The sequence below is a fragment of the Anabrus simplex genome, chromosome 2, assembly GCF_040414725.1.
Source record: "Anabrus simplex isolate iqAnaSimp1 chromosome 2, ASM4041472v1, whole genome shotgun sequence".
NCBI lineage: Eukaryota > Metazoa > Arthropoda > Insecta > Orthoptera > Tettigoniidae > Anabrus > Anabrus simplex.
In genome coordinates this window covers 1,134,072,643-1,134,092,571 of record NC_090266.1, presented here as the reverse complement: position 1 = coordinate 1,134,092,571, position 19,929 = coordinate 1,134,072,643, and the positions used below count along the sequence as shown (strand labels likewise).

The 19,929-nt window shown below is 42.9% G+C and overlaps 1 protein-coding gene across 2 annotated transcripts in view; it reads right to left on the bottom strand.

Annotated features, from left to right (window-relative positions):
- The window catches only part of LOC136864740 (epidermal growth factor receptor kinase substrate 8), a 368,916-nt gene that overhangs the window by 249,436 nt on the left and 99,551 nt on the right, over window positions 1–19,929 (bottom strand). Inside the window, exon 1 of one of the 2 annotated variants that reach the window (XM_067142088.2) lies at window positions 9,261–9,384. The exons of the other annotated variant lie outside the window; for it this stretch is intronic. The gene's annotated coding sequence lies outside the window, so the exon portion shown is untranslated. Of the gene's footprint in view, window positions 1–9,260; window positions 9,385–19,929 lie in introns of those variants that run through there. 2 annotated transcript variants of the gene reach the window in all.

Sequence of the window (19,929 nt, the reverse complement as noted above, 5' to 3'; positions counted from 1 at the left end):
AGGCACACTACACGTTCGTCCCATATTACAAAGAAGAGTCTACACTACATTAACACATTATAATATTAATCATAATTAAATAGTCCGCCTCTGTGGTGTAGTGGTTAGCGTGATTAGCTGCCACCCCCGGAGGTCCGGGTTCGATTCCCGGCTCTGCCACGAAATTTGAAAAGTGGTACGAGGGCTGGAACGGGGTCCACTCAGCCTCGGGAGGTCAACTGAGTAGAGGTGGGTTCGATTCCCACCTCAGCCATCCTGGAAGTGGTTTTCCGTGGTTTCCCACTTCTCCTCCAGGCGAATGCCGGGATGGTACCTAACTTAAGGCCACGGCCGCTTCCTTCCCTGTTCCTTGCCTATCCCTTCCAATCTTCCCATCCCTCCACAAGGCCCCTGTTCAGCATAGCAGGTGAGGCCGCCTGGGCGAGGTACTGGTCATTCTCCCCAGTTGTATCCCCGACCAAGAGTCTGAAGCTCCAGGACACTGCCCTTGAGGCGGTAGAGGTGGGATCCCTCGCAGTGTCCGAGGGAAAAGCCGACCCTGGAGGGTAAACGGATGATGATAATTAAATAATAAACTTTTAAAGTACGTTAGACGATCCTTAATAGTTCAGTGGATTCATGTAACCTACCGCATAACCTAGCAATACTTCCTAACATTAGACTGTTCAAATTTCAAAGCTATAGCAGTTAACACACACTAGGAGCCTCCGTGGCTCAGACGGCAGCGCGTCGGCCTCTCACAGCTGGATACCGTGGTTCAAATTCCGGTCGCTCCATGTGAGATTTGTGCTAGACAAAGCGGAGGCGGGACAGGTTTTTCTCCGGGTACTCCCGTTTTCCCTGTCATCTTTCAATCCAGCAACACTCTCCATTCTCATTTCACAGCATCTATCAGTCATTAATAAATCACTTTGGGAGTGGCGACCCCATCGTACTACTAGCCTACATATGATTCATTCATTACATCCCTGACCCGGTCAATGACTGGAAATCAGGTTGTAGGTTTTCATTTTCAGTAGCTAACACACACTATTGCTGAAAATACATCATTTACTGACGCTTTTTTCCTACAGTTTTCACTTGCAAACACCACCAAACACCTCTAATAATGTTGAAATAAAAACAGCTTGCTACCAAACCACCATGAAAACAAGACTCATACCTCTAGATCCGTGCACTAAAAGTATGACATCATCCCTGTGGAACTGTCAAGTGCAGCAGGCCGGAACTACCTATCGAGTTGGCCGTGACCTGGGAATGTTCCCAAACTACGAGGGAAGATACAGTCTTTTTTTAATATTATTTTTGTGTCCTTTTGAGAACCTGCTTTCAACAACATGTTCGACAAATTAGATGACCGCGAGACGTGAAGGTGCACATTTATTTTTAACACATGCTCTTCCGGCACAGATAGATACGTGTCGCCGTCATCACCTTGCATGTTATAATGACGAATCTTGAAGTTCAGAGCTCGTTTGTAATTTCAGTCCTGTTTGCTTTACCGCATACACCCACACTTATCACAGAAATTACCAGGTTATTCAATTTTCATTTTCAAAACACTGAAAGAAAGATCCCCACAAAGTCCATTACTTTGTTGTTAGTAATGACAGATTTTCAGCAATTTATAATTAATAATTTAGCATTCCTCAGAATTAATAATGTTATCCGCTTTACGTCCCACTAACTACTTTACGGTTTTCGGAGACGCCGAGGTGCCGGAATTTAGTCCCGCAGGATACCACCATATTCCGCTGGAGACTGCACCGTGAAACATTTCCGAACATTTCTCAAAATCGATTCATTATCTGCAGCAATTAGTGGACGATACTCCACGGAAGTATGCACAGTCCATGTTGTACACGACAAAACAATCAGTTCTCAAAGAATTTTACCTATCGTGTAATGCAAGTACGTACTCTCCAAATATACAGTCACCGAGCTCGATAGCTGCAGTCGCTTAAGTGCGGCCAGTATCCAGTATTCGGCAGACAGTGGGTTCGAACCCCACTGTCGGCAGCCCTGAAGATGGTTTTCCGTGGTTTCCCATTTTCACACCAGGCAAATGTTGGGGCTATACCTTAATTAAGGCCACGGCCGCTTCCTTCCCAGTCCTCTAGCCCTTTCCTGTCCCATCGTTGCCATAAGACCTACCTGTGTCGATGCGACGTAAAGCCAATGAAAAGAAATATATATACAGTCGAACCTCGATATCTCGAACCTCCATTGCTCGAATTATCAGTATCTCGAAGTAACTTCAATTTCCCGGTCGTTTGTCCTATTCTTCACGTGTATTTATTGCTCTTTTACTCCAAATTCTGTTACACGAATTTCTCGATTTCTCGAAGCAAACATTTCCTCCCTTCAAGCAAAAAATACCCTGTAAATCGAATTTTGCGTAACATTAACTGTGCAATACTTTTTTTTTTTTTTTTTTTTGCAGGTTGCTTTACGTCGCACCGACACAGATAGGTCTTATGGCGACGATGGGACAGGGAAGGGCTGGGAGTGGGAAGGAAGTGGCCGTGGCCTTAATTAAAGTACAGCCCCAGCATTTGCCTGGTGTGAAAATGGGAAACCACGGAAAACCATCTTCAGGGCTGCCGACAGTGGGGTTCGAACCTACTATTTCCCGAATACTGGATACTGGCTGCACTTAAGCGACTGCAGCTATCGAGCTCGGTCACTGTGCAATACAAGCATTTGTGGTTTGTGAGGAACAGTTAACTAGTAAAGAAAGGGTTAAATGATGCTGGGAACTAATATGACGGGAACAGAAACACTAAAACTTCTAGTGATCGGAAAATCGGTGAAGCCTCGCTATTTTTTGGCTGTGTATTAATTACCGGTCACGTACGAAAGCAACCCCCGAAGTCGCGGATGATAAGCTCCATTTACAAATCTCGGCTGTGTGTTATTGACGAGAAGTTTCAACGTGAAGGGAGGAAAGGTGAACAGTAACAAACAGAAGAGACTAACGGATTTTTTCTAAAGGTGTTAACGGAGGTATGTTTCTTGTTTCACTATTGTATCCTATCTTCTAAAGGTTACTATAATAAGGGTTATAATTAAAGTGATGCCGTAAAATAGAGTTTGGCTGTATATTTGTATATTATTAAAAGTAATGTATTCAGTATAAGCTAGTAGGTACATATGATGGAATTATGTTCTATACATACTCAAAAACGGTATCTCTATATCTCGAAATTTCGAAATAAAATTTAGCTCGCGAGGTGATTCGAGACATCGATGTTCCACTGTACTGTCACCATATGGCCCCTTCCCACTTACCCCATCCATCCAAGAGACCTGACGGCCGGGCTGAGTATCTCAGACTGTAGAGCGCTGGCCTTCTGATTCCAACTTCGCAGGATCTGACTCAGTCCGGTTGTATTTGAAGGTGCTCAAATACGTCAGCCTAGTGTTGGCACGTAAAAGAACTCCGGCTGGAGAACATTTCGGCTCCTCAGCGTCTCCAAAAACCGTAAAAGTTGATGGGACGCAAAATCAATAACGTTATTATTCACAGACCTGGCAACTGCGACGCGATGTCCTTCTCCCTTCCCGGCTCACAAAACCAAACTAACATTAGACATTACAATGCCGGGTCTTCCAGAGCAGGTAACAGCTGAGGAATGCAGTTACAACATCGAGGTGTAAAAAGTCAAGGACGTTTCTAGGTTGAACTTCCACTTATTTACAGGAGAGTGTTTCATGAACACAACTGATGAAGGAACGAATTCGGTCTCATTTTTTTTCTTGCTACGAATGGCTTAGTGAACGAGTCTTCATACGAAGTAGCACCAAATATAGTAGAGTTAGAGGCTGAGAATGACTCGCCAAGATGTGTGGGAACGGAAGGAGAACAAGGAAGAAGATCTGCCGTTATACGGCTCTCTGTAACGTCTGAGGCACACAACAGCCCTGTGTTCATTTGGACACCGTCAGGAATAATGAGGAAGCAACAATGGGGTCGTTTCGGTTTGATGCCACAGTCTTTCTCGACAATGAGTTAAGTACAGTGCCATTTCAAGCTTTCTGCCGAAATAAATTTTAAGTCGTCTCCCTCCAATAAATCAGCTAAAACACCCATTTTTTTTTTGCAGGTTGCTTTACGTCGCATCGACACAGATAGGTCTTATTGCGACGATGGGACAGGAAAGGACTAGGAGTGGGAAGGAAGAGGCCGTGGCCTTAATTAAGGTACAGCCCCAGCATTTGCCTGGTGTTAAAATGGGAAACCACGGAAAACCATCTTCAGGGCTGCCGACAGTGGGGTTCGAACCCACTATCTCCCGAATACTGGATACTGGCCGCACTTAAGCGACTGCAGCTATCGAGCTCGGTAAAACACCCATAACGAGGAGAATGCTTAGTTATTTTCATGTTTAGGCTACTACTTGTGATCTCTACATCTTTTTTTCCCCATCCCATATGTTACTCACATAGTTGTTAACGTGCATCTCTTTTCTGAACTAGAATTGACATAGAATGCGATGTCAATTATTCAATGATTTAAGCGAAGCAATTACATGCAGCAAAGCAATGCAATTTATGTAGAAAGAGATGCAATGAATCTTATTAAGAAAACAGCCGTCGTCGTGATTATTTTGTTTACGAAGCTAAGGACAATAATAATAATAATAATAATAATAATAAGAAGAAGAAGAAGAAGAAGAAGAAGTTAGGGGCATCTTGATCAACAGTCCTGTAGGAAATAAGTGTGTAGGACAATAGCTAATTGTACACCACTTCTTTAACTAGACACAAAGGCCTCAGCCGGCAAGAATTGTGGTTCCTAGTCCTTTCCAGGGAAGAATACAGAAGAGTGATCACTGCCAGAAACTTCTAAAAGCCGAGCTGAGTAGCTCAGATAGTAAAGTGCTGGCTTTCTGAGTCCAAGTTGGTGGGTTCGATCCCGGCTCAGTCCGGTGGTATTTGAAGGCGCTCGAGTACGTCAATCTCGTGTCGGCAGATTTACCGACACGTAAAATAATTCCGGGGGGAGGGAGGGGAATATTCCGGCACTTTAGCGTCTCCGAAAACCCTAAAAGTAGTTAGTGGGACATTAAACCATTATTATTATTATTATTATTATTATTATTATTATTATTATTATTATTATATATCTCATTCTACTGAAACATAATTGTATTTAGTAATTATTAGAGTTCGTCATGGTTTAGCAGAGGATCGAGGAATGTAAATCATAAGCCCTATAAATTGCACACTTCCACACAATGGATATGGAGCACATTGTTCTTCTTATCACTCTCTACAAGGGATAATGAAGTCAATCTACGTAAGTAAACTATGAAGTGCCTTACTCCGTCCCATGCACAGCCGCTTGCACGGTCTGGAGCATTACCTTAAAAACTGGTTCGCTGACCTACAGATCTCGGTACAGAGAACATTACAACTCCAAAGTAAGAACAGTTCAAAGTTCCAGCCTTGTGCATATACCGAGATAAGCATGAGCAGAAACATATTACGTCTTTCTCAATCAATACGTAGTTATTTCACAACCTTCTCCACTATAAGAATACCGACCGAGATAGTGGGAGATACCGGGAGATAGTGGGTTCGAGTCCTACTGTCGGCAGCCTTGAAGATGGTTTTCCGTGGTTTCCCATTTTCACACCAGGCAAATGCCGGAGCTGTACCATAATTAAGGCCACGGCCGCTTCCTTCCAACTCCTAGGCCTTTCCTATCCCATCGTCGCCATAAGACCTGTCTGTGTCAGTGCGACGTAAAGCAAATAGAAAAAAAATACCGTACCAAACTTGACACACACAGTCCCTCTTCCGTAATATGTTCCAGTTCCCTAAAATGCTAATCAGTTAACCATACAAGAATAGCATTCTTTCTTTATAAAGAAGTGTACAACTGCAAATGAATCAAGTATCACCAGTATACTGAGAAAATATTTTAGGACATGATTTAGGCTTCCTATCCTTGGTAGAATAGTGGTATTAAATTTCATAATTTATTTCTAAATAAATGTATCTACCAATGTGACACAGTTTACAAGCTACATATTAGACGCAAAATTTAAAGAAAAAAACGCCCATGGTAGAACGACGAGTGTGAAGCACTGCAGGAAGGATTCAAAACATGACACAGATGGAAGTCAAACCATAAGGATTTTGAGGAATGTAAAGAGCAGAGAAAACACAAAACCAAAATTCTCAGAAATGTGAAACGAAAATACGCAAAGGAATAATTGGATATCATTGAAGAAAAATTTAAGAAGAATACCAAGGATTCCTGTCGGGTCTTCAAAGAGATGGATAATGTATTCACTCCTGGGAGTCCATGTGTCAAGGATGAGCAAGGAAAACTCAAGATGATCAGCAAGAAAAATTGCGAACATCTGTAACGGTTCTTTCATGAGCTTTTGAGCTATGACCCCCACTCCGAAGAAGGATTGTCCTTCGAAGCGCCTATTGGAAAAGTACCAGATTCATATCCCCCAACAGAGAAGATATCAGGGATATTAATAAGGAGTTAAGAGATAACATGGTTCCTGGGAATTGCTCGGCTAAGCAGGAGAAAACGTGATGAAACAGTTTGAAAGACTCTACACCCATATCTGGGCAACGAAAGAATTCCCAAAGGAGTGGAAGAAAGCGTTCATTTGTCCTTGGCACAAGAAAGGGGAACAAAGGACGTCAGTAATTACAGAGTCATTTCTCTCTTCTTCATTGCGTACAAGATATTGTCGAAGGCACTGCAGCATAGGGTAGAAGCTCATCTGAATCAACGGTTGAGAAAATACGAGGGACGCTCTTGTTCAAAACAAATCTTTATCCTTAAATAATTGACTGGAATCAGGTCAATGAGAAAACGAGACTCATACTAGATTCGTGGATGTCAAAGATCATGGGATTCAGCGAACTGGGGAACACTTAACATTCTCAGGTAATCTGGAATCGACGCTATATCCCTGGCATTGATCTAAGCATTGATCCAACAAGCTCTCACATACCCTCAAGTGAAGTTCATGGGTGAGCTCTCAGAAATGTTTGAGATTGAAACGGGACTGAGACTGTGGGATGGTCTCTCCCCACTCTTGTAAAACTGTGTTCTGGAGAAAGTCGTCAGGGAATGGAGAGAGAGACATTAACAAATACCATACGGCACGGAGTGAAAATAACGCTGGTACTTCCTTTGATTGCCTTCGCTAAGTATGTAGTGTTCCTTGCAGTCAACCTCCAAACAGCAGTGAAGCAGAGCGAAAACTGCTACAAACAGTTGCAAAGACCGGCCTAAGGATCTCCTTTGAAGACAGAGTACCTGGACTCGGAGAAGACGGAATCAGCCCGCGAGATTGTGACAACGTACGGAACTGTTCGGAGGCCCGGCTCCATGGTTAAATGGTTAGCGTGCTGGCCTCTGGTCACAGGGGTCGCGGGTTCGATTCCCGGCAGGGTCGGGAATTTTAACCATACTTGGTTAATTCCCCTGACACGGGGACTGGGTGTATGTGTGGTCTTCATCATTTCATCCTCATCACGACGCGCAGGTCACCTACGGACGTTAAATCGAAAGACCTGCACCTGGCGAGCTGAAGTCCTCGGACACCTCCCGGCACAAAAAGCCATACGCCATTTAATTTTTACTGTTTGGAGAACTGAACAATTTTAACATCTAGACGAGATCCGTTCTCCCAGTGACAATGAAAAGCAAGCACTAGGAGAAAGAACGAGAAAGATGGAAACGGCATTTAAACTGTGCCATGATGCTACAAATCCAGATCCATCCCTATCAAGGCCAAAATTGAAACACTATTCCACAGCAGTCAGACCAGAGTGCCTGCATGCTCGAGACCCTGGCTAAAATAGATTCCCTAATTAAGGAAAAGGAGAGGAAGTTACTCAGGAGGATATTAGGCCAAGAAAGTGTCAAGAGGATTTAGGTTCTATCAGAGGTCCAAGAGAAAGAACCCGGAAGATACTTGCACTTCAGGAGCATGGGAAACTCGTCCTCGCTAGCTGAGGAAGGTACACAGATATCTACAGAAAAGAAGCATAACACCAGCTGAAATTCTTGAAAGAAAGTTGAGAATCGAAGCAAAAGCCTGAATAACCTGGTAAACCGCGGAACATATCATCGGGAAAACGATAAAGGAGGAGCCAACAGTCAAGAAAGGACCGGTAGCTTTTGTACTCGTAGCCCATACCTGGCTGTATCACTTGTGCCCTGTGACTGTTGCCAGCTAGATGGTTGCAGATAGTGGAATCCATGTGCTCAGACTGACGTCTCTTCGGACATATTTGACTTTCATGACCAGGAATGTCTGAACAGGTTACACAAATTATTTTCCTTGTTTTATTTTTTACTAGCGGTGTTAATGTCGCACTAATGCATATATTTTCGGCGACGATGGTGTGAGAAAGGGTTAAGACTAGGAAGATGTGACCAGGGCTGTAATTAAGTACTTGCCCAGTGTGAAACTGGGAAACCACGAAGAATGTCAGAGGAGACGTTGAGGTCTGCACTAAATTTCTGATAGACCACTTATAGAGAATTTCTACTTCTCCACTCCGACGTGATTTGGCACTTAATCCAACCAACTGTGCTGAAAACTACATCACTGCTCTGATTATGAGAATACTAAATTGTCATTATATGCAATGATTTATGAAAATCAAGCACCTTAGTAAGTTCCATTGTCACATCAACGAAGTATGGAGTTTATTTTATCATATACAGAACACACATGATCTTACTCCGTCATTAATAATAATAATAATAATAATAATAATAATAATAATAATAATAATTTCGTGTGCCTATTGCAAGCCTGATCCAGCCCTTGTAAGGCAGGCCTTCAGACGATGGTGGGCGGCCTCTGTCGTGTACGGGAAACTAAACTGCGTGTTGTGGACGATAGTGTTGGGTGTGATGTGAGAGTTGTAGGAATGTTGGGGACAACACAAACGTTAGTCCCCAAGTCAAGGAGATGAACCGGTTAAGATTAAAACACTCGGCAATGGAACTGGACATTAATTAATGGAGTATGCAAGGAACAAAGTAACTACTGTCTAGAAATCAATCAGAACTAGTATCTAACCGTGGCCATACAATACAATGTCAGTTTTCACTTGTTAAAAAAGACAATGTCAAATCAAGGCGGTCGACGTTTGCGATGCCTTCTAATTGGCTCTTTCTAACTCAAACTTTGATATGAACCCTCACCCCGCATTATAGTTCATATAAGATAATGTATTATATTAAAATGCCAACAGTCACTCACCCCAGTATGCGCAGTCCGCAAGCTGTCGTGAATTGTCAGAGAATGGCAACGAATACCATGGTACTAGATAAACACGTCAATGCGCCTATAATGCTCACTGTCATGTCACCTATCTTCTAAGCCTAGTGATGTTAAAACATAATCAGGTCACATCAGTCAATCTGCCTGGAAAGAGATAAAGGGATAAGAAGATAAGATTGTAACTCGTGTGTTTTATGAAGATATCACATACCTCTAGGAGCCTCCATGGCTCAGGCGGCAGCGCGCTGGCCTCTCAGCGCTGGGTTCCGTGGTTCAAATCCCATGTGAGATTTGTGCTGGACAAAGCGGAGGCGGGACAGGTTTTCTCCGGGTAGTCCGGTTTTCCCTGCCATATTTCATTCCAGCGACGCAGTCCAATATCATTTCATTTTATCTGCCAGTCATTAATCATTGCCTCAGAGCAGTGAAACAAGCTTCGGCAGCCGGCACAATTCCAATCCTCGCCGCTAGATGGCGGCTTCATTCATTCCATTCCTGGCCCAGTCAAATGACTGGAAACAGGCTGAGGATTTTCATTTTCATCACATACCTCTTGATTCACGACAAAGAATACTGTGTACGGTACAAGTATTGAAATGGCATTCACAGCAGTTTCTGTCTGGTTCCTCGACTGAATGGTCAACGTCGAGGTCTTTTGTTCAGAGGGTTCCGAGTTCGATTTCCGGCCAGGTCGGGGATTTTATTCACGTCCGGTTAATTCCTTCTGGCTCGGAGACTGGATGTTTGTGTTTGCCCAATACACTCCGTTATGTTCACACCCAGAGCACACCACAACAAAACACACAATAGTGATTAATTACATCCCTCCACAAAGGGTTTTCGTCAGGAAGGACACCCTGCCGTAAAACAGAGCCAAATCATTTGCTAAAGAGTTCGCAGCCGTGATCTCAGAAGGGTGTGGAAAAGGCGGTGGAATAATAATAATAATAAGAAGAAGAAGAAGAAGACGAAGAAGAGGAAGTTAGTTTATAATAATCCCACACTAATAGTCTTCGTCGTCGTCGTCAATACGGATGAGAGATATGAACGAATCGGTTCCATATAGCCTACACACTGTACGAGAAAACACAAGAATAAAGAGCTGGCCAGTGAGGCGAGTATTCATTAACTTAGCCCGACGATTCGAAACAGACGGACAGTCAGTTTCGAAATTGTCTTTCTTGGTTTCCCATTTTAACGTCAGAAAAAAATCTCTCGTAGTAACTTTCAAAGGATTCGGCTGTGTTCCTTCCCAATAACAGCTTCAATTACTAACAAATGCACAGATCAGAAAAGATATCATCGGTTGACAACAATATTTCTAGTTCCTACAATAAATCAGAAAGTGAAACTTGTTTGACACACCATGCGATGGAAGTGATGATGTCTACAGCTTACTAGGACTATAACAGAAAAGAAATCCTCGGAACATAAAAATAAGGTAACCTATATACAAGTTTATGCCTGGAACTTCTTTGGAATAATTTGGAAGGTAAAATACAACATAGGATAGAGGCCAAAAATTGGTAAGATCCAAACTGCAGTCAATCAAACTACCTATTACTTCCTAGCTCTTATCTAGAACGTGTTCGTACGCCAAGCTACAGAGGTAACAATGTTAGACGAAGGCAATGATATACACTGCGTGTAATAATAATAATAATAATAATAATAATAATAATAATAATAATAATAATAATAATAATAATAATAATAATAATAATCGTGTGCAGGTATTTTGATCTGGCACCATATAGGTAGCATGTGTGTCAATTTCAAGGTTCCGTTTTACTCTACCTGATGGCAAAGAACGCCGGCCCCGTGGTGTACGGGTAGCGTGCCTGCCTCTCGCCCGGAGGCCCCGGGTTCGATTCCTGGCCAGGTCAGGGATCTTTCTCTCGACCTGAGGGCTGGTTCGAGGTCCACTCAGCGTACGTGATTAGAATTGAGGAGCCATCTGACGGTGAGTTGGCGGCCCCGGTCTCAAAAGCCCAGAATAACGACCGAGAGGATGCGTCGTGCTGTCCACACGGCCCCTCGTAATCTGCAGGCCTTCGGGCTGAGCAGCGGTCTCTGGGCAGGCCAAAGCCCTTTCAAGGGCGTAAGTGCCGTGGGGTTCGGTTCAGATGGCAAAGAAACGGAACTCTGATCGACGTCCTACGACTCTGAGGTACAATTCATTTTGAGAGATAAACACCACGTGTGTCACCAGAGAACTCTGACGTGCCGACATCGTAAGATATGAAGTGCCACTAGACTTTATGCCGCACTTCAAACATCCGACTACCTCCGCCAGGGTTGAGCCCGCGAACCTGGGGTCCGGAGGCCAACACTCTATCATCTTCCATAGAGGGAACTATGGAGTAGTTCAGGAAATACGCGGCGTGATCAAGGTTTCAATCGAACAAGGAAAATGTTCGGCACCAAGTTCGTTCCTCATTGGGGTAGTTATGGTGGGACTGCAACAGGTATCCAACATTACACCTTATTGGAAGGTCAGAAAAAAAACACCTTTGACGTCCACATTTTTGCAATTGTGAGTTGAGCAGTGCATTCTGTTGCTTCTGAGAGGTTCTATAAGCCTGTGAAATGACCATGCGCTAATAAGCAAAATAGTCCATATAAAGCAAATTTGAAGATTCGTAGTGCAGGGAAAGACTAATATTGATGTCCACACGCTGCAGTGAAAAACCATGTCCCATTTCACGATTCCTACACTTTCTATTAGTCTTTGCACGTCTGTATGATTATTACCTCTCCCTTCCAGTAGAATGGGGTTATTGTTGTAAGTATGACTATTTTGGCTTTTGTTTAGTTGTGTATTAGTTGCCTTACTCATTAACAAGAGGTGTGTTTTGTCAGCTATGAGTTCAGATGAAGGAATGATTGAAAACCTACAAACTGATTTCCAGTCAATGACCAGGCCAGGGATGAGAACGAATGACGCCCCCATCTTGCGGCGAGGATAGGGATTGTGCCGGCTGCCGAAGCCTGTCGCACTCTTCTGGGGCAATGATTAGTGACTGACAGATGAGATGAAATGGTAGTGGGGAGTGTTGCTGGAATGAAAGATGACAGGGAAAACCGGAGTACCCGGAGAAAAACCCGTCCCGCCTCCGCTTTGTCCAGCACAAATCTCACATGGAGTAACCTGGATTTGAACCATGGAACCCAGCGGTAAGAGGCCGACGCCACGGAGGCTTCTCAGATGAAGGAAATTCAGTGGAAACACTGAAGAACGTAGTCAAGATAAGAGTGAAGACTGCAATATTCACCGATATTATGGAAGAAAAAAACAAACCATCAGACTTCAATCGCATGAGGTAGGCGAGGAATGCCATTCTAAGAAATTGATTTCGAACGGTAGCTAACTTTCTTGAGATCACCGGATTTTTTGCCAGTAAATTTTTGGTTTTTGTTTGAGGGTGGGCAGTACATATTATATCTTTTGCTTGGAACATTTCCCAGAGCGATAGTGGAGCTTACACTAATTATTTTCACTCTGCCATTCACGTGCTGTGTTAACTGGCCTATATTTTTTTCTTTCTTCTGCATAAATATGAGATTTTCGCAAGCAGATTTTATGGACATGGTCAGCCTGTTGCCAGCATGTTTTTTTACTATGTTCGATAAAATAAAAAAACTGTATTAAACATCTTATATTTTATGTTTGATATATTTCACTGTAAATTATTGAGTTTTGAAACTTACAGAATAAAAATTAATATAAAAGAGGAAACTTGGTTAGAATACTTTTAGGTTTTAAACGACAAAACCCATTTCCCTCAAAACAGCTAATTTTGTTAAAGCTTCTTTCCCAGACCATTCATTTTATAATGATTACACACTCAATAAACAAGAGCTGGTTAAGATCTCTGAGAATATTTTACAAAGTCAGAGTTGATTTTCAGTATGGAGTTCAGTTCGTCTTTGCATTTCCACCCGATGACCTATCCACCCGCACCACTTTTTGTTTGCCATCGGGGATCTCTTGTCTGAACTGTGCGATTGCTCAATTTATACGTAACTAAATTTTAATTACAATTTCGGTCCTTGAACGATTTTCGACAATTCTGTTTTATATCCTATTTTTAACATAATTTATGTCTTACAATTTCGAAAGGAACAGTCCGCTGCCCTGACTATTTACCAAGCAGGGGAAGCAAGTAATTATGATGAACAAACATTTTTTTTTGAATTGGCTTTACGTCGCACTGACACAGATAGGTCGTATGGCGACGATGGGATAGGAAAGGCCTAGGAGTGGGAAGTAGGCGGCCGTGGCCTTAATTAAGGTACTGCGGAAAACCATCTTCAGGGCTACCGACAGTGGTGCTCGAACTCACTATCTCCGGGATACAAGCTCACAGCTGCGCGCCCCTAAATGCATGGCCAACTCGCCCGGTATGAACAACATTCTGATCAATTTCATGCTATCAATTCCACCTTGACTAAACACTGAAAGGAGTTTAAATTTATGTTAAATTAGAAGGAAGTTTACTTACTAAGAAGTACGATACAAGTGTGGTGAAATGATAATTATATAGGTACTGATACTTGTTCATAGTGTACGAACAAGTACAAGAATATGCCAGTGAGTACAAACACCACCTCTGCTGGTCGTGGCAAGGCGACGTGAATTATAGTCTTCCTAACGGGGCATGATAGTGGCGTCCAGGTCGACGCTGTGCGGGCATTTAACATTCCTCGATCGACGGTGTCACGTGTGCATCGGGAATAACTCATGGAAGGCATTACCACCCACAGTAAAGAGCGCAGTGGCCGACCATGGATGCTTATAATTGCGATTAGTGGAGTCTAGGTAGAATTATCTGTGGTAAGAGACAAGCCACACTGGCTCAGATCACATCCACATTCAATGCAGGAGTTACTAGACGCATATCCAGCAGGTCTAGTTCTTTAACGTCGGTAAGATATGGGAGCAAAGACCTACCAGAGTACCCTTGTTGATACCACAACACCGGGCACAGCGTCTCATCTGGGCGCGTGACGTTGTTAATTGGACCCTGAATGACTGGCGATGTCCGGTGATCACTGTTCCAGTTGTTTCGAGCTGATAACAGGGTTCGGATATGACTCAGGCCTTATGAAGACATGGACCCAGTTATTAACAAGGCACCATGCAGGCTTCTGGTAGCTCCATAATAGTTTGAGGTGTGTCCATGTGGCATGGGCTGGATTCGCTGATCCACCTGAACAGGTCGTTGACCAGTGACTCACTGCTACGCAGAAGTGCTTTGTGACCACTTGCAGCCCTTCATGGACTTCATGTACCCCTACAACGATGAGATATTCCAGCAGGATAATGCACCAGGTCACTGGGCCCAAGTCGTCCAGAATTGGTTCGAAGAGCGTTCTGGAGAGTTTTAACGATTGTTCTAGCTACCTCGTTCTCCTGATATGTACCCTGTCGAGCATTTATGGGACTTGGTGGTGAGTTCCATTCACACCAAAGACTCTGAACCTCCAAATACCAGGAAGATGTGAGTAACTATCGAAACGACATGGATCAGCATCTCTCTATAGGCGTTTCTTCCACTTTTGGAATCGATGCGAAGAGTTGCTAAACCTGGCCGAGCTAAATAAGGGTCTATGTGATACTAGATCCATATCCCATGACTTTTGGCATGTCTGCGTATCTCAGCATTGCAAACCGAGCCAACCTTGCACAGGAAGAAAGACTATATCGTCGTTGAAGAAACCAAACCTTGTATGTCACAATGCACCTCCTATCCATTATTTTCCCTAAGACTGGTAACACGCCTCTCTGCTACATATGGATATGGAGTCCATCAAAAAGAAGTTCGTTGTGTTCATTTTCTTATGCTTATGTGTAAAGGAAAATTAACCTTACCGTACCATATTGTAGGAATGTGCGCTTGCGCGACGAATTTATTCACTCTTACAGTAAACTGTATTGAAGGTTAATTTTCCTTTACACTTTCGTAAGGAAAAGGAACTCAACGAATATTGTTGTGATGGATTGCAAATCCATATGTGGTTGGGGGGTGTGATTAGCCTTAAGGAATATGATGAATAGGAAGGGCATTGTGAGGTACGAGGTTTGGTTTCTTCGCCGACGATATGCAATCTTCACACCTAAATGAAAATACCATTTCACAAACATGCTGTTTTATTGCTTGCTTTTGTTTCTGTGCAACTGGGGCACTTGAATGTAAACCTCCAATTAGAGATGGTCAAAATGTAGAGAATATCTTGGACGCTGTCTGGAGTGCAGCTCATATTGGTACACAGACGCTTAAAAAACGGACTAACATCAGTCGGTCATCTGTTATGTGAGAATTGCATGACAAATTTCATCCGTACCATCGGTAATTAGATAAGGAGCTCCACGATCTGACTTCAACGCTCCGAGAGCATTCTGCCAATGGGCATTACACATAGTGGCAAATGATGTAACCTTTTTATCAAGAGTCCTCTTTCCAGATGAATCACGATGTCACAATAACTGTGCTACGTAACACCAGATTCAAAGGATGCATGACATTCGACAGTAAGTTCACAGACCATACGGTATCAGTTCATCGGCTTAATTTAACCTTACTGACCAAATGCAAGTGTTATTCGGAGCTGTAATCGTTTCATGAATTCGCTAAAGTTTCTAACATTGAATTACCATTGGGACCAATGATTCCATCGGTACTCTCGCGGCTAAACCCAGACATATCGTCGCACTAGTCCTATATAGGAACAGGCATAGTCATTTTTTGATTCTCTATAAACAACGGGTTGCATACAAAAGTTCTTCAGAGTTACAGGGTTAAAATACACGTGGATCTCGTACCGAAAAAAACTTGCACTCATCAGTTTATGCTTTACATGACAAAGTAAGACATAGGACACAATAGCCTTATCATTCTTATTTTATTTTTTACAATTTGCTTTATGTCGCACCGACAAAGACAGGACTTATGGCTACGTGACCCAAACCACGCAGTCACTCGCTCGGTGGCCTGATCAAGGTTGCATTTCTAACACACATCGAAGTGCAATGGTTTAGCATATGGCCTTCCTCTTAGACCACTGAGGTTCGAATCCCTGGAACCACGCGATGGAATTTTCTCAAAAAAAATCACGTGGTGTCAAGAAGGGCATCCGGCCTTAAACCCCCTCTCAAAATCCACAATGAGCCTGGCTGATTCCAGCGAACCCAGAAACAAACTGAAGATGGTTCCCATTCTTGTAATACGATTCAGCTCGTTTCCTCCCCCAATGACCAGCTGCGTAGTGAAGTTTGTTAGGCACTCATTTTCTCGTCTTCTGGTTAGGGGACGAATCTCGGTGCAGTCAGTTGGCATTTAAGAGTGTTTATATGTGAGAAACCCCTTCTATTAAATTTACCAGCACGTTAAGTAACCCCCTTACCATGGCGAAACTGCGAAGCACTGACACACTTAATATAACGCAATCGAACGAACGAACGAACGAACGAACGAACGAACGACCGACAACAACAACAACAACAACAACAACAATAATAATAATAATAATAATAATAATAATAATAATATCACCACCAGACTCTTGCAGTATCCGAACCCATACACAATTTCGTTTATTTGACCCAAGAAAAGTTCCCCCTATAACTACATTTGATTTTACGATGTATTTTTACGTAGTTTAGTAACACATACCCACTAGCAGGATATAAGGGAAAATATTATTCAATGTGAGTCGAACACTTCGTTATAAAGCCCCTTAAAACACCAGTACTAAATTATTCAATTACAAAAATTGTAGAAGCACCCTCGGCTATGTCATCTATACTTCAACTATCTCATCTATACTTCAATTTTCGAGATAGACATTAGGTCAGATCTTCCGGGTATACTCTGAGATCAAGTCTAGTACGGAATTTTCATGTACAGTGAAACCCCGATAATACGTGCCCGCTTAATACACCATCCCGTATATAATGCTTTTATCAGGTCCAGGCACGTTCATAAGTTATAAAAAGCCCCTAACATTTACTCCGTATATCGCGCTCGTATCCCGCTTATTACGCTTCATTAGTGGGATGTTTTCAATTCATTTTCAGTAATGATTGAAAGAAAACTTCTATTTATTTTACATGTTCCGACTAGTGTCATTTTTTGTATATTTACTTGCTGGTTCTGAAAAATATTTGTCCCGTTTCCTGCATTCTATAAGTCTATAGCCTATCCTTCCACAGACCAATATCGTGACCGCTCTGCTGTTACCCCTTCTCTCTCACACTCACATTCCTATTCCGTAGCTCTGAGAAATGTTGCCTGTCAGTCTTATGTTGTCCTTAGTGTTCTGAAGTGGCTGAGTGAATAATATCATTGTCGCATTCACTTCAGAAATTCTTGAGGTAGATGAAATCATAGAAAAGTATCCGGTGTCACAAATTACGACGAAGAGGATGAATAGACGAATCAGTTGAACCGGTTCTCCCGCGGCAAGATGCCCTTGCAGCGATGCGGGTGATACAACAATTTATCAGTGCACCCGATATACCAATAAATCTAAATTCACAGTGAAATTGTGTAGAAACTTATTCATTGTTCGGTTTCGTGTTCAAGACAAATTACAAATAATGAGTTTCTCCCGCAAAAATTAAGCATACTAATTATGCCATTAATAGTTTTAGTGTTGTAAATCATAAATACAGTACTGTATAATATCTTGGCATACAGTACATGTAACATTTACAATATTGTGCGTGTAAAATACTATAAAAAATTGAATGTTTTCTATCTGTTATAATGTTCGTATCTGAATGTCTTGCGGTCCCATGACGCGCCTTTGACTGGGGTATTACTGTCGTATTGTATTTATTAATTTGTATACACAGCCTCGCGTACGATTTTTCGACAGAAAGTCAGTTTTGTTGGCCTTAAACCTGGCAAGGAATGGAATGCAACTGTTGTCGTAATCAGTATTGATTAATGTTTAGTATCATTCAACAGCCTTACTCGCAACATCAAATACTTCATTCTCCTTTCACAATCGATCCGTAAGAGGTCACGGGTATTCACTGATCTGATTCTTCCTGTTCCCACTTTCTCTACTCTAGGCTAGCATTAACACGTATGAAGAGTGTATTTACTACGAAGCGTAACAATTAGTCTCCAGTTCACAACCGATCATATCCGTGTCAATTCTGGAATTTGACTGACAAGATTCTCATAATGGAAAACTGTATGATAAATAGCTTACCAGTTCGTAGTCATTGGAAGGTGAAGTATAATGTGGTGTAGGGGCGTGGCATGGTCACTGGCTTCTTACCAAGGCTGTTGCATTCGAATCCCAGACAACACATGTGGGATTTATAAAAATGCAAAGTCACGTCTCAGAAGTTCCTGCTGCGATGATGATGCTTGTTGTTTAAAGGGGCCTAACATCTAAGTCAGGGGCCCCTAATGGTACGAAATGAGACGAAATGTAATGACAATTTAAAAGTCCAAAATCATCCACTGACAGAATTCAAAACGTGATGACGAAGAATGAAGAGATGGATATGAGTTTAAAACAATCCGTGGATCCGACCCGCAATGACCCACATTCCCAGAAACTAGCGTTTAACAATAGCCTTACTGACCAAGGGACTGCTTCTAAAGCACAATACTGAATCGATGATGCCCGCAGTCTAAAGGGGTCCAAAATCCAGGTAATCGGCCCCTCATAATGGTACTTATCGCTAGGAAAGTAGAACCATGGTATTTGTCTTGTCGCGGTACTAATCAAAAGTAGCGCTGAATCGCGGTTTTCCACACATTATGGTACTACTCAGAGGTAATGTAATGCACACATGTAACGCAGACCTGCGGTGTTTCTCACATTGCGGCGCCATTTACAGGCAACGCAAACCTATCATAGGCAATGCAGACCCATGGTGTCGCTCATATAGTGGTACTAATCACAGGTACTGTAAAACCCACGCTGATTCACAGACTGTCGCTACTAATGGCAAACCCATTGTGTACCTAACATAGTGGTATTACGCACAAGTAAAAGCTACCCATGGTGTGGTACTATTTACAAGTAGTCTCATGGTTCCAATTCGATCATCCCTTGGTCGTCCCTTTCAGTCGCCTCTTACGACAGGCAGGGGATACCGTGGGTGCATTCCTCGTCTGCGTCCCCCACCCTCAGGGGGTTGTGTGTTTGGCTCGCTAGAGCTATTTCGCTCAAGTCCGTCGGCAAGCCCCCCCCCCCCCCCCAAGGTTCCGATTCCATGTAAAACAGTAAGTCCCGTGGCTATGATCACAACGTGAGTGGTAGGCCGAAACAGAGGCCACACCAAGGGGAGTTCATTGCGATGCTTTCCTTACCGAGCGGAGTGGCTGTGGACCCAAGCTCTGCATTCGGGAGAGGAGTGGATTCGAACCTCACCGTCGGCTGTCCTGAGAATGGTTTTCTGTGGTTTTTCTATTTTCACCTCCAGGCAAATGTCGGGACGGTTCCTATTCATAGGCCACAGCCGATTCCTTCCACCGTCTTACCCAGTTTCATTCATTTCATCTTAATTAGCCCCTCAACTGAGTTGGCGTCAGAAAAGTCATCCGATCTTAAAAACATGCCATATAATTTCATCTCGCCTCATTCCCAACCCCATATCAGGAAAACGGAACTACGGGAT